The sequence below is a fragment of the Oppia nitens genome, unplaced genomic scaffold (assembly GCF_028296485.1).
Source record: "Oppia nitens isolate AA-2021 unplaced genomic scaffold, nextdenovo-longstitch-racon4-pilon3 scaffold6_pilon_pilon_pilon, whole genome shotgun sequence".
NCBI classification, from domain to species: domain Eukaryota; kingdom Metazoa; phylum Arthropoda; class Arachnida; order Sarcoptiformes; family Oppiidae; genus Oppia; species Oppia nitens.
This window is the reverse complement of record NW_026533250.1, coordinates 2520377-2534422: the sequence shown is the minus strand read 5'-3', so window position 1 is coordinate 2534422 and position 14046 is coordinate 2520377. Positions and strand designations below refer to the sequence as shown.

General features: G+C 29.2%; 1 protein-coding gene across 6 annotated transcripts in view; it reads left to right on the top strand.

Moving 5' to 3' along the window:
- The window catches only part of LOC128962118 (zinc finger homeobox protein 4-like), a 64256-nt gene that overhangs the window by 18120 nt on the left and 32090 nt on the right, over window positions 1–14046 (top strand). For 2 of the 6 annotated variants that reach the window (XM_054308466.1, XM_054308461.1), the window contains exon 1: window positions 221–484. The exons of 3 other annotated variants lie outside the window; for them this stretch is intronic. The gene's annotated coding sequence lies outside the window, so the exon portion shown is untranslated. Of the gene's footprint in view, window positions 1–220; window positions 485–3689; window positions 3788–14046 lie in introns of those variants that run through there. One more of the 6 variants, XM_054308465.1, reaches the window with a different exon arrangement.

Sequence of the window (14046 nt, the reverse complement as noted above, 5' to 3'; positions counted from 1 at the left end):
CATAATTGAAAAATTCAAATTAAAGCTAATTCAAGCAAATGTAAATTTTTCAATTATTTATTATAATTATTTATTTTGTAAAACAAATATATAAAATTGTTTGATATCAATAATACAATGTATTTGTGACATATAGTCATTGTTGATATTGTATATAAGTTTTTATCTATCTGTGCTAAAACTGTCACACATTGTATATATTGACTGTTTTGATGATATCCATAGCACGTGGTTTGAAATGCTTGAGATGAGAGATGTGAGAGATGTATGCCATCAATAGTAAAGTCTCTCTCTCTCTCTCTCTCTCTCTCTCTCTCTCTCTCTCTCTCTCTTCTCTCATATGTTTATAATGTGTGTTATTGAGTGAGTGTCTCATCAGAAGTGGTACCCAATAGTCAACACGTTTTACTTCTTTTTATGGCTGCACTCAACTATCAACAGTGTCTACAATACAAGTACTGCAACTAAACATAAGCAACAAAAGGTATAAAGCGTTTATTGTAACAAATAAGACAAGCATTAGATCTGTGAATGCGATTGTGTTTTTGTCTAACATTAGTCTCTGTCGTGTTTTGTCCGCTATTATTGTAGTATTGATTGTAAACCACGTGTTTGTTAGTGAAATACATTTGACATAAAGTGCTAGTTTTGTATAATAGTAATGACAACTAACTAATATTTATAGTAATTTTCATAAATGTTATAATGATTGAGCTCTTGTGCTAAACAAATGTCTATCCATTGCTTAACATTAAGACTATTCCTTATCTTTGATAGCACTGTATTACTGACCAAATAATGTTTAACTCGACTCTAATGTTGACTTATACTTAATGTTAAGAAACTAATACTAAGAAATGGTTTTTGCGGTAATCTAAGAGCACTGCTATTACCAGTTGTTTTGTTGGCTATGGATGGCTGTCCTTGGCTGCTGTCAGTCCTATTGTTTGTTTAAATGTTGACTTTTCATTGATAATTATGACGCATAGCTTAAGACTAAACAGTGAGGTATATCTAAAACATTAAATTGAATATAAGTTTTAATGTTATTGAATACTGTAGTACAGTATGTATTGCCTTATTAGCGCTACATAACTAGTATACATGTATATTAAATGTTGTCAGAGATTATAATTAATATTTAAATTAAAGGACATTAAATGTTAGACTTTTCCTGCTTTTGTGAGACCCAATCAAACATCACATTATGATTATTATTATTAATATAAATATAATGAACGACAAGAACTTAATTTAGAGACAACTTATATCATAACAGCGTAAAGCACTGGTAGGCACTCATACATTCATATTTATACATAGACTGTGGGAGAGTCGACTATTTGCAATAACATTAATATTTCGCTGCTTTTGTTAGTCTTAGGCCAGTTATGTCTATGTTTGCGATGCTTTTTCATAACATATCGCAAAGTTATATGCATTATATTTGAGGGATTCATATAACTTATATGTAATTTTGCAATCTCTACACAAAACACTGTCCCTAACACTGTTGTGCTTACAGTTTACTATTAAAGCCGACAGTATGTAAGCCCCAAATGAGTATGCAATGGGTAGGAGATTCTGGTGACTATTACTATCATAAAGAAAGAGGGATGAAAGTGCAGGGGATTAATGGGTTATCGTTAATATAATATATAATAACAATATATATATATGAAGAGAGAGAGAGAGAGCGACTACTTTATAAATGGATGAATGATATAAACATTTAGAAATACATTTGCCATTCAATGGTTTCTCCGAAATACGAGTGCAGGAGATGTGAACCAAACTCTAGACTCACACATAAATTGTGCTCTCATTTCATGATTTTATATCTCTGTTTTTACTCCTTTTTTGTTCACATAACTCATATTCATAACTTAATTATTTAGTCAATACATCTATATATTAAATTTAAATTTATAACCTTTTTAATGATTTTTCATTTTTATATTTGAATGTTTATTAAATAAAATGTTAATCTCTAAATTGAAACCATTTTTCAAAATTAGAGAAATATATTTTAGCAAAAAATAATTATATAAATAAATTGAATGCAAATTATTGAATAAATTTAAATTGCATATTGTTTATTGTTGCTTATAATGTTTATTAACAAACAGAAAACATGATAAAATTATTTGTTAAATAAAGTTGTAATCAATTAATTGAGTGAATATGACCATCGATGGTGTGAAAACATATACATCAAAACGGATATATGTATGATCTTAGTGTTATTTTTGTGATGTTTGGTCAGTAGAGGCATACAAAAGCAAACGTTGACCACATTTCCGATCTAAAGACTAACTATTTTTGTTAAATACAAACACTAGCAATAAAATGATATACATATGATGTTTAGGCAAAAATAAGAGCGAAAGAAATGTATAAATAAAAATAGGATTAATTGTGGCAAAAATAAAGAGACTCAATGAGTATATGTTTGGTATATTCATCTCACGCACAGTCATCTCACATGCAATTCATACAATATTTTCAATATAATGTATACAGTATGTTGTTAGCCTCCCATCTCTATCTATCTATCTATCTATCTATCTATCTCTTGTTTAGTTGTAATATCTGCCAACATATTGAAACACATTCACCTGTAAATTCAAATGATGGACATATTAGTCACGGCCTGTAGATTATGGTGTGTGTGTGTGTCTGTAGTTTTTAAATGATCAGCAAAAGTGTAATTAGATTTAATTAATATTTCTGGACTGTTGAACACAATAGCTGTTTAAAAGAAGGGCTTAAAATTGAAACTTTCTTTTCTTTTAACTATTAATGTCTAACAAACAACAACTCGGGTCTCAATTGAAATTTCATTATTAAGAAATGTTAGTCTAAAAGGTAAACCCAAAACATGTTGAGGTCATTGTCGCTGAGGCTTTAATTTCTTAAGGTTGAAATTGTCAGCATTGATAACTGACAGTCATATGTAAGCACTGGTATTTGTAGTGTTGTGGCCACTGTTATGCTATGATTGCTTTTGTAATTTTTATTATTGGTTGTGTATTGATTGGCTATAATAGCCATCACTTGCTTTTCTCAATGTTTGGTAACGATGTGGACGCCAGTGATCTCACACTACACTCATATCAATCACTATTATTTTACAACCAATTTATTGCCTCTATTTTTCTTTATATATGATTATTATTATTAGTAGTGTATTATTTTTTTGTACACCACTTCTTTAAAAACATACACATAAATTAGTTGTTATTTTCGATATCCGGTTATTCAAACTAATTATGTTTCATGTGTTTCATACATAAATATAAATATGTTTTTATACATACATTCATACAAACTCTCAAAAAATACTAATAATTCTGAGTCTTGTTTTGCATCTAATTCTTATATTACTCACTCACACATAGCTTTCAATCTTTATATTATATATATTTATATATTAGTTAGCGATTTGACAAACACTAGAGTTACCAAAATAGTTGTATAAATAGATTTTATGTTTTTCAATGTTGTCTCTCAACTCAATGCTTGTTAACCTAACTTTTTCACTCATTCAGTCACTCACTCACTCACTCTCTCATTCATTCATTGATTCCTTCACTCATTCATTGACTCAATCTTTCATCCAAACAGATGAACATATATTTGGTCTCTTGTTTTTATAACACATTTTGCACACATTTATCTCTTTTAGAGTACAAACCCATTGAAATAGTGGTACACTTTTGTTGTTGTGACTGTTGACGACTGGTTCACTAAATAATGAGTAAACATAGAGTTGCCAACACGTTATGTAAGAATTGAAAAAATTCATTTTTTGTCTACTATTTTATTAATAGCATTACTTATTATTAAAGCCCAGACCAATGCTTATATGACTATCTATATGTCTTTGCTTACTATTCCTCGAAGTTAGTCTTGTAGTCTAATATTGAAGAAGTGTGTGGCAGTTATCGTCATGTCTTTACCAATGAGCTCCCTGTGCTGGCTCTCAATCCTCATTTAATAAGTTATCCTCCATTTTCTTATATTCTTTTATGCAAAAAGCGATCGATTGGAGAGAGTATTAAGGCTTTAGTGTTTAGTGAATGAATGAAACAGCAGTTATGAGATGTGCACTGAAGGGATGTCAGAAATGTGCGGAACGACAATACATATATACATTCATATAGTTATAGATATTATTTGATATAATATAATAATAAAAATAAAAAGTGGTGCTAATCAACAACCATATTGCGCTCCGACACTCTCTACACAGTCTGTACTACTCAATAGTGTCAGTAAAGATTGCTTTTGAGTGTGAATTTGTCGATTCATTAATAGTAGTGTTAGAGAGTTGCGTGCAATTAAAGACATTGCAATGCAATTAAGCACTGAGTGTTAATTCCAGTGCTTTTAGTCGTTCCCTTAGAGAGAGATTTTTAATTGTCAGCCAATAAAGACAACGATGTTGTCATGTCTTGTCTTATATAATGACATGTTATGTGTGTGTGTGTGTGTTATACAGCATTTGCATACTTATACAGCATTATAATAGCATTGAGCACTCGGTTAGCAGGTTTTATAAAAAAATAAAATTCAAAACTCATAATCAAAGAGCGTTTTATTAGAAATTATGGAAAAATAATAAGAAAACATTTAAGAAAACTGGAATTGCATTTAAAATACACTAAACATTAGTTGATTATTGGAAAGGTGTTTATGAAAAATGTCTCAGACTTTGTTAAACACATTAAACAAGCGATAGAAGTGTATGGCTATCTGTTTTGGTTAAATGGTATTTCTTGTTTTAAGAGATATTAGCCAACGCCCAGTGCCAAAGCATTGCCAAACCGACCCCACAGGTGTCATAAACCACGGCCCAACCCGCTATCGAGGAGGTCTAGCAATAATTAAAGCAAAGAAATAAAAACCACAGATATGTTGTGTTTTAAGTCAAAGACCTCACTATATATCTCAAGCAATAGAGAGTTGAGTTGTGTTTGAGTTGACAGCCGGAACTCAACCGCAACTCAATTCAACATTTTCTTAATTCCCAAACACAACAACACATTAAATACCAATGCAGTCAAACATTTTTAATATTGTTTTTAAACATTAATATTAATAAAACTAAATATGCAAAACATTTCTAAATATGGTAATTCATAAATATTTTGTCATTAATATATTCGCGTTTAAAAATTATTATAAAACAATCTCTCATTTGCCTCTCTTTCTCTTATTATTCATGGCTTAAGTCATAAAAATATGAAAAACACATTAAGAGCACAACAAATAAGACAAACGAATTATTAATTAGTTTTTTCTGTTTTTATCTCTAAGTCTTTACTCAAAAAGCAAATTCCTCTCTCATTCACCAAAATATTAATTCTTATCTTTATATCTCTCTGGCGTTGTCTATAATAATAATAATAATAATTATTATTATTATTATTATGCGAAACTTCTACTAATAAATAATTGCTTTTCCATGCAATTCGTTAATATATATAATAGTGGTATAGTATGGTCAGAGCCACACCACCACCACTGCCACCAATACTATATGACCCGATAAACTATGAAGAATGTCCTCTCACGCTGTTTTTGGACCACAAAACTTAATTAACGATTTATGAGTCAAACTTACGTTAAAAATATTTCTCACTCTACCCACCGGTGATCACCTCATTTGTGACCCCAAACCACACCACACTATGGATCCACAAATTCTTTACTTTTCTTTATTTTTATATTCATTAAAAAATCATACGTTCATCGATAGCTTAATCAATGATGAGTTCAAAGATTATAAGCAAGTGTTGGTGACTCCTCCACAACAAGTTGTTGCCATTTGTCTTAATATATATCGAATACAAATACAGGTTATCTTTAGCATTGCTTCCTATATTTAGTTAAATAAAAATTCATTAAGGTCGAGAAATAAAATTTTATTATAAATAAATACTATATAAATATATATATTTTTTGCTGAGACTTACTAAAAATATAAATAATAATTGCACTAAAAAATTGTTAATCCATTGAAAAAGGCATAAGTCGTGACTTTGCAAATGCATAGCTAAGCACTTTTATGGTTAGCTTTTTAACCATATTTATAGTTCGTTACAAAACAGTCACTCAAATCATTGATGTAATATCTAAAAGACATTTGAATTTTCTCTCGTCTTTTAACTCTTTTATGTTTTTATTATGTATTACATATATTAAACACTTTTTATAATATTTTATTTTTACATTTATTAGTACATTCAGAGCTATATAAAACTAGAACTATTAATAGTTGTTATTAAAAGTATACAGAAAAATAAATGTCTTAAATATATTTCTAAGAGTAATATACAATATATATATATATATATATATATATATATATATATATATATATATATTTATTTATGAATAACTGAGAGTTAAATGTTAGTAATCAGTGGTATTGCTATTGACTTAAATCAGTGTATTATTTGTTTGAATTATCCATTTATAAGAACAAGTGATACTTTTTCTCATAGTATTGTAATTGTTTGCCAAAAACATTGAAGGATTTGTGTGTTTGTGTGTTATTTGTGTTGTTTGGTATAGTGTGAGACACAAAACTACTGGTGCACTAAAGGGACTACTGTTATCAAACATTACAACAACAATAATGCTATCATTTATGTTTTTACTACAATACATAGTCTAACTTAATTGATATCATAAAATATCATATTTTTGATTAAAAACTAATATGAATTACTGTACATATATTTTCATATACTACATATAATGTAATTACTGTATTAACTTTAATATTTTGTTCGATAATTATTAATGAATTTTCAGTTTTGATTTATTTGAAATATTAAAAAAACCAATTCATTAAAGATATATTGCTATCACATAATTTAATAAAATTTATGAAAAAAATTCTCAACAAAATTATTTTTTATTAAACGTGTTTTTATAAAATATTAATATATATGAGTTTATTACTTAATGAATGTAATATAACATTATTATTAATAGCATATATTAAGCTGAAACAATAATTAATGTCTTATTAAATACAAAAGTTATATAAAAATATATTATTGAGTAAATAATTTGATGAATTTATAGAGCGTTTCATATATACAAGTATATATCACACACACATTATAACAACTATAAAATATTTGTATTATTAACGCATTTAACACATTATCAATAAAATCTCGCACAACTATTATATAATGAAAAAATGTTTTATTAATAACAGTATCAATATTGCTCTATAAATATAATTTAGTATTTTTAATGTAATTAAGAGGCAAAATCTCGTATGTATTTTAATGACAACACACAGTATTACTAATAATATGTAGTAATTATAGTTTAATCGATAATACGATTAGTTATGCATAATATGTTGTAATATACAGTACTTAGTAATGTTTAATGAAATATATAGTCATTGTTTTTAAAAGGGACGTAAAGACAAGTTTGTGTCAAACATTTGAAAGCAATAAACGATTTCTCAAATGACTTTTTGCTTAACAATTACGACTAGTATTGCATTAGTGGTTAAAGCGATTGTTTGATGCAATGAATCGTCCAATTGTTTGATCGCCTGTTGATTGAGACTAACATCAGTTGTTGTAATGTTTGAGTCTTTTCTTAGAGCACTTGTATGTCTTGAGCTAAACTGCCTGTTAGTAATCCAATGGTTAAGAGCTTTATATGTATGAGATATATGTGTTTGTGAGTCAATTGCTTGATTCACATAATTTTCTCTCTTTCTCACTCTTAGACTCTCTTTTAGTGTCCTCTCAGGTGTTTTGAGTCTTATTTCCCAAATGTAGTCAACATTTAGATCTATCAATAGTGTGTAACACATGATTCAGTTATGCTGTTATTCCTTAACAAACACAACAGTACAGCAAATGTTGTGTTTCACTACTACTTATCAATTTTGTGGTGAACCTGACCCTGACTTTTGTTGCTTTTGCCAAACATTACACTACCAGACATACAGACAGTATATATATATATATATATATATAACACATACATTGAGAAAATCCTATCCTCAAAGATAAACAGTCTTTCCAATTGGTAAAGGATTTAATACAAGTGTTGAGAGAGAAAATCATTTACAACATTATATGTGATATGAGAAACACCATTAAAGGCGGTCAATAAATAATCGTCGCTAACATTATTTGACAATCATATATATTATATATATATATAGTATATATACTGCATATACAATATATACAAACTTTCATTTGTCGATTTTAAGGCAAAATTAATATTCAAAAAAGCTTTTTCTCTCTAATATTGTAATTTTTGTATATCATATATGTTATTATTAAATGAGTATATGCGGGGAGAGGCAGTCATCAACAAAAAAAGTGTGATTTCAGTTATCTCTAAGTGAACAGAAGGCCCGTCCACTAGTGATGGCTGTGTCTATGCATGTATTGTATTCAGTGATGAGTTTGTGCTTAATTCATATATTAGACTATTATATGAATTAGGAGTCGCACTGACTGTCGGTGTGTGGGTAAGGCATATATATTATATATATAAGTATGCTCTCTCTCTCTCTCTCTCTCTCTCTCTCTCTCTCTCTCTCTCTCTCTCTCTCTCTCTCTCTCTCTGCATCGTTGCTATAACAGTCATCTAAATATGTCAGTGTTTCTATGGAAACTAGTTAAGGACCTCATCTCATATCTCCTCTCCCCTCAGTTTTTTAACAGTTCACCCAAATTGTTCTAATAAGTATATATTATATATATATATATATATATATATATATATATATATATATATATATATTTGATTGAATCTATGATTTGTATACCATATACAGTATAACTCGTCTGTAAATGAAGGAATGGCAGTCATTGGTAGAGAAATATAAAAAACGAGTTCATATATCCTGTGAAACCCAAACAGAAATTCAATACTCAAATCATCCAAATATTAGTGTAATTCAGATGAGAAATGCCATATAAATGTAAAGACAACATAACATCACAAACACTTTATAACCAATTCATATCTCATGTTAACTCATTTCTCTCTATCGGTGATAAAGTAATACAATAAACATAAATACAAAACTTAATTTTTATGCTAACATTTTATCGATTTTTTAGATTCTCAATATACTCATACTGTATATTCTTATTATAATTGATTTAAATATTTCATATTTTTATTTAATTATCATTATACAAAATACTGAATCTATTTTTTATCTAATTAATATATAAGTCGATAACATGTTTTACTTAAAATATTTTTGTAATATTTAAATATTGTCATTATTTTTTTTTAGATGATATATATTTATATATTTTTTTATATATTTACAGTATAACAGATATATTGTATAATTTTACTTTTATTACTTAACTGAGAGAAAACAGTAGTTTGTAATAGTGATTGTACGGACAATCATAGTGTAGTGTTAAACACTGCTAATTTGCTATTTCTACCATCATCCAACATCATAATACATACATAACACTCACTCACACACACACACACACACACACACACACACACATTCACTCACTCACTTACTTTCTCTGGGTGTGAGGCAGTGTAGAAAAACTGATCTGTTGTAAGGAGACTGAGAGAAAAAAAATCGATACCAAACTATAACTGTGTTTTCATATATAGCTGTGAGGCTTAGGTGATGGGGGAGAGACCTCACAACCAGTAAAAAAGAGTCTGCATTGCAGTACACATATAATGTGTATAAGCTATAGTGTATATAACATGGTAATAGAGATGGCTAATTAACGGTATATCATTTTTTTTGGCTATTCCTATGCCTTATTCTCCCTATGCTTATAACAGTGGAAAACTGTTATCTACCAGAGCTTAGTGAGCAGTACTGAAAAAACACAATTTTATGCGTATGGCGTGTGCTTTAATAATACAAGCAATGCTTACATACAATATTCAATATCTATACCGATATTATATTCACTAATATGACTATTATTGCCAGAGATTTGACTGTTTGAGCTCAACTGCTATGCCTTAAAACACTGTCGACTTGTCTGTACTGTAATCATAATATATAGACGAGTCATACGCTTTGGTGACTAAATTGGCAATCAGTTTGTGCCACCACTGACTCACTCAATATCTAACTATCATTTATGCAACTATTTTGCTATGAATTAACTCAATATTTTTAAAGTCCTTATATAATAATGATTTTGATTCTCTCAAAACACTTGATTGCCAATCATATGATATCATTGAATGTGCACTTGAAATGCATTTTCAGTTAAAATATAATGAATAAGTAAATTGAAAAAACAAAATCTTTGAGAAAGAGTGTACAGAATATTTCTTTTGTTGTTTTTGTTTACCAAAATTTATTGAAAAAAAATTTAATAAATGAGCTCAAAGTTGGTTGAAAAGCATTTGTCTTTTCAAGGCATAGCATAAGGTTTGGTAGTATTTTAGCATTTTTGTACATTTTTGTACATTTTTGTACATTTTGTACATTTAAAGTCACGTTAATTCTTAAGAATAATACAAACGACAGTAAATCAGTAAATCTTTTGGTATTTGAAACGAAACGTTCAAATAGAGAGCAATGTTTGTGTTGTATAGTGAGTCACATCTCATCCCAAATACAGTATTATATTATTTTTGTGAGAAATAAAAGAAAGACCTCCTCGTAGGCCTTGTTATCTACCATTGGTTTGGTGTTAGTTCAGCAATAATATGACCCTTAACTGCACACCTGGACTCTACAGAACATATATTACAGGCATTAGGGGAATGGGGCGCATAAGGAATGACAATTTCATGGTATGACGAGAACCTGACGGTGATTACTGTTTAACTAAAGGTGCGAAATAATGTCGCAAATAGTGGTGCACTGGTTTTGATTGGACAGAGAATTGAGTGTAAAACTTATAGTAAAGCTGTTAGTATTGTTGGGCAATGGGTTCCCACGATCATAAAGCACTGGCCATTGAGCTAATGCTCATGTATGCTCTCTACACTGGTATTTCTATTATTACTGATCCCAGTCCCCTCATCATCCCCTTATCCATAGCACCCGAATTCAATTCATACCTTTACTTCATTTCTTTGGCAGTGATTTTAGAATAACTAATTATGTTTGAAAAGTATGAGCTATAGACAAGCCATAGGGGTCTCAATCACTAACAGGGATAGGGATAGGGATAACACTTACTGTTCAGTTATAGTATATAACTGAAAAACAAGGGGATCGACAACACTGAACGCTCACATCTTTAGTTTATATATCACTCTCTTTAACAATTCGTCCACAAAATAATGCAATCGCTATGCAAAAAGTATGCCATATATGCTTAAATCACTATATAATTTGAACAATTGATATAAGCATTTGCGACACATATAGCAAATGTCTACAAAACACAACACTCTCTAAAACTATTTAAATGCAAACTTTAAAATATTAACACAAAAGAAAAGCAGAGCTTAGAGGACATCAATAATGGATATAATAGCAACCAAAATATAATTTATTATAATAAACTGATTTCAATAATTCACACAAAACAAGTTTTCATATTAAACATAAAATATTTTTAAAAAGTAAAGTTTGGTCTAAAAAACGAACCAAAATATACTATTTTAATGTATTTCATTGTATGCTTTCGAGACATTATTTCAAATAGTTTTCATGTGTTTTAAAATGGATTATCTGTTTATCAATGCATTTGTTGTTATTCACGGCATTTAACAAAACCAAATAACATTAACCATTAAAACACAAGTACTGTATATTATATACAGTATATATCAATGCTTTGCTTAAATTTTTTTATAGAACAGTGCTTACAATGAGTGGGAAATTCCCTTTTTGTTTAATTATTATCTTTTGCTTAAACAAAGCTCTCTCTCTCTCTCTCTCTCTCTCCGCTTAATATGCAGTTGTGTCTGAAAAGCTTTAATGAGAGATAATTAGCACCAAAAAGCACAAGCAATACAACAGCAGTTATTGTCTCACTCACTCTCCCTGTGCTTAGCTCTCGAATGTGGTGTTGTATACATAGAATCAGTAGTTGTTTTATATCTATTTAGTATTTAGTTTTTTATAATATTGAGCCAACATCTCGACTTTAGGCTGTATGTACTGTATATGTGCAGCACTGGTAGTATAGTAGGTACCGTATATTGTATATATATATATATATATATGGTTAATAGCGTGACTACTTCCTCGACTTAATGAATGTTTTTTGTTAGAATCGCTTAATTAATGCCAGAATTGGCTGAGCCTTTGCTTTATTATTGTTCGTCCATTGATTCCATTATATTAGGTATTCTCTCATTATATTAGTCGATGTTTTACTTGTTATTGTTGTTGTAATTAGTTCTGTATTGTCTGTAAAAGACAGACATCACATCATATATATAGATAGGGAGAGAGAGAGAGAGAGAGACCAATAATACCAAATTACCGGTCCCTCTGTTTCCTGGTATTTGTAAACTAATGTAATCATAATTTTTGTTCATTTTGTTTGTGTTTTAAAACATAGAATTTGACTCATTTTGTCTGTAAAAACGGCACTTTGTTTTGAATAAATTATTTTCAGACAATTCATTCACTCTTGTCTTGTATTTGCAAATCAGTTATGAATATATTAATATTTTTTTTTGATTATTTTTAAAAAATTTGTTGTTTGCTTATTTTCTTAATATATTTTTTCATTTATGTTTATCATAAAATATATTTATAAATAAACTTCACTTTAAATAAGTAAAACTAAAATTTTTGCAAAATATAAATGAATTGAAAAGTCGGAGAAAAATTCATAAAAGATTTCAACTAATATAATATATCTTTTAAAAGATGTTAATCTGTTTGTAGAGTAATGTCATTCATTTTTAAGGATCAGCTTTTTATGTTTGTTTGCATTTTTGCGTTTAAAACTGATATTCAATTATAACTTTTAAGCCCAGGTGTGCTCAGGACTATACTCTATGCATATATTCCGTACTAAAACCCATTGCTCTCTAAAGAACAGATCTTTTGTATTTAAGATTTCAATGATAATTGTTTGCCACTACTCTCTCACTAATCGTTGGCGAAACAGAAAATTTTATGCCTAAAATCTATGTATATATCAACTATGTATATGAGAAATGAAGGGCATTAAAATATGAGTCGTGTCTGTCCTCTCAGTATTGCTGTCATGGGAAGAGAGAGAGAGAGAGAGAGAGAGAGAGAGAGAGAGAGAGAGAGTATTAGAAGAGATGGCAAATGAGAAAGAATTGAATACATAATAGAAAATAAACTAAAGAATGAAAAGAGAGAAACAGAAAAAGTAAGAGAAGAGAAGTAAAGTTGTGTTTCAGACATTGGCCTCAAGGCTTTGGCAGAAAGAGAGGGACGGTATTGGGGGCGTCCAATCTTTGGGGAATTAGTATTATACACCATCACTACTACCAACGTTCACAATGATAATCCTGATTGTATCCCCCCATTAACATAGGTATCCCAGTATTGCAGTGTATATATACTCACATATATATGCAGTTAACTCAGGTGTGCCCTTCAATATAATGGCCATAAGTTGCACCCCTGCTGTATGTGTCACTTCTTTTTCTTGATGAAACTTTCTGCTTATATTTGTCCTCTCCTTTAGTAAGCTACCCCCTCCTCATTGGGAGCCCCCTTACAATCCCTCGAGAGATATTTAGGCTCAACTCCTGTGGCCATTGAAACGACATTTTAGGAGTTGTTGTTTCGATGTACTTATTGGTATAAAGTGAGAAAATTTTACTTTATTTTAGTTATACCACCAAAACATAAATTCAATACAAGTCTTAAAAATTTAAGTAAAGTTTTAAATTTAATGACTATTTTCTCTAACTTCTATGACTTTGCATTTATAAACAAAGTTATTTTAAGTCGCTTTTAGTCCAAAAGGCAATCAAGTTTTTTACCGGACTTTAAATATATTAGTTCACTAATTTTATTTTATAATAAACATTTAGTTATATTATTTTATTGATTAGTAACTATTTTTTTGTTACGACAAAAAT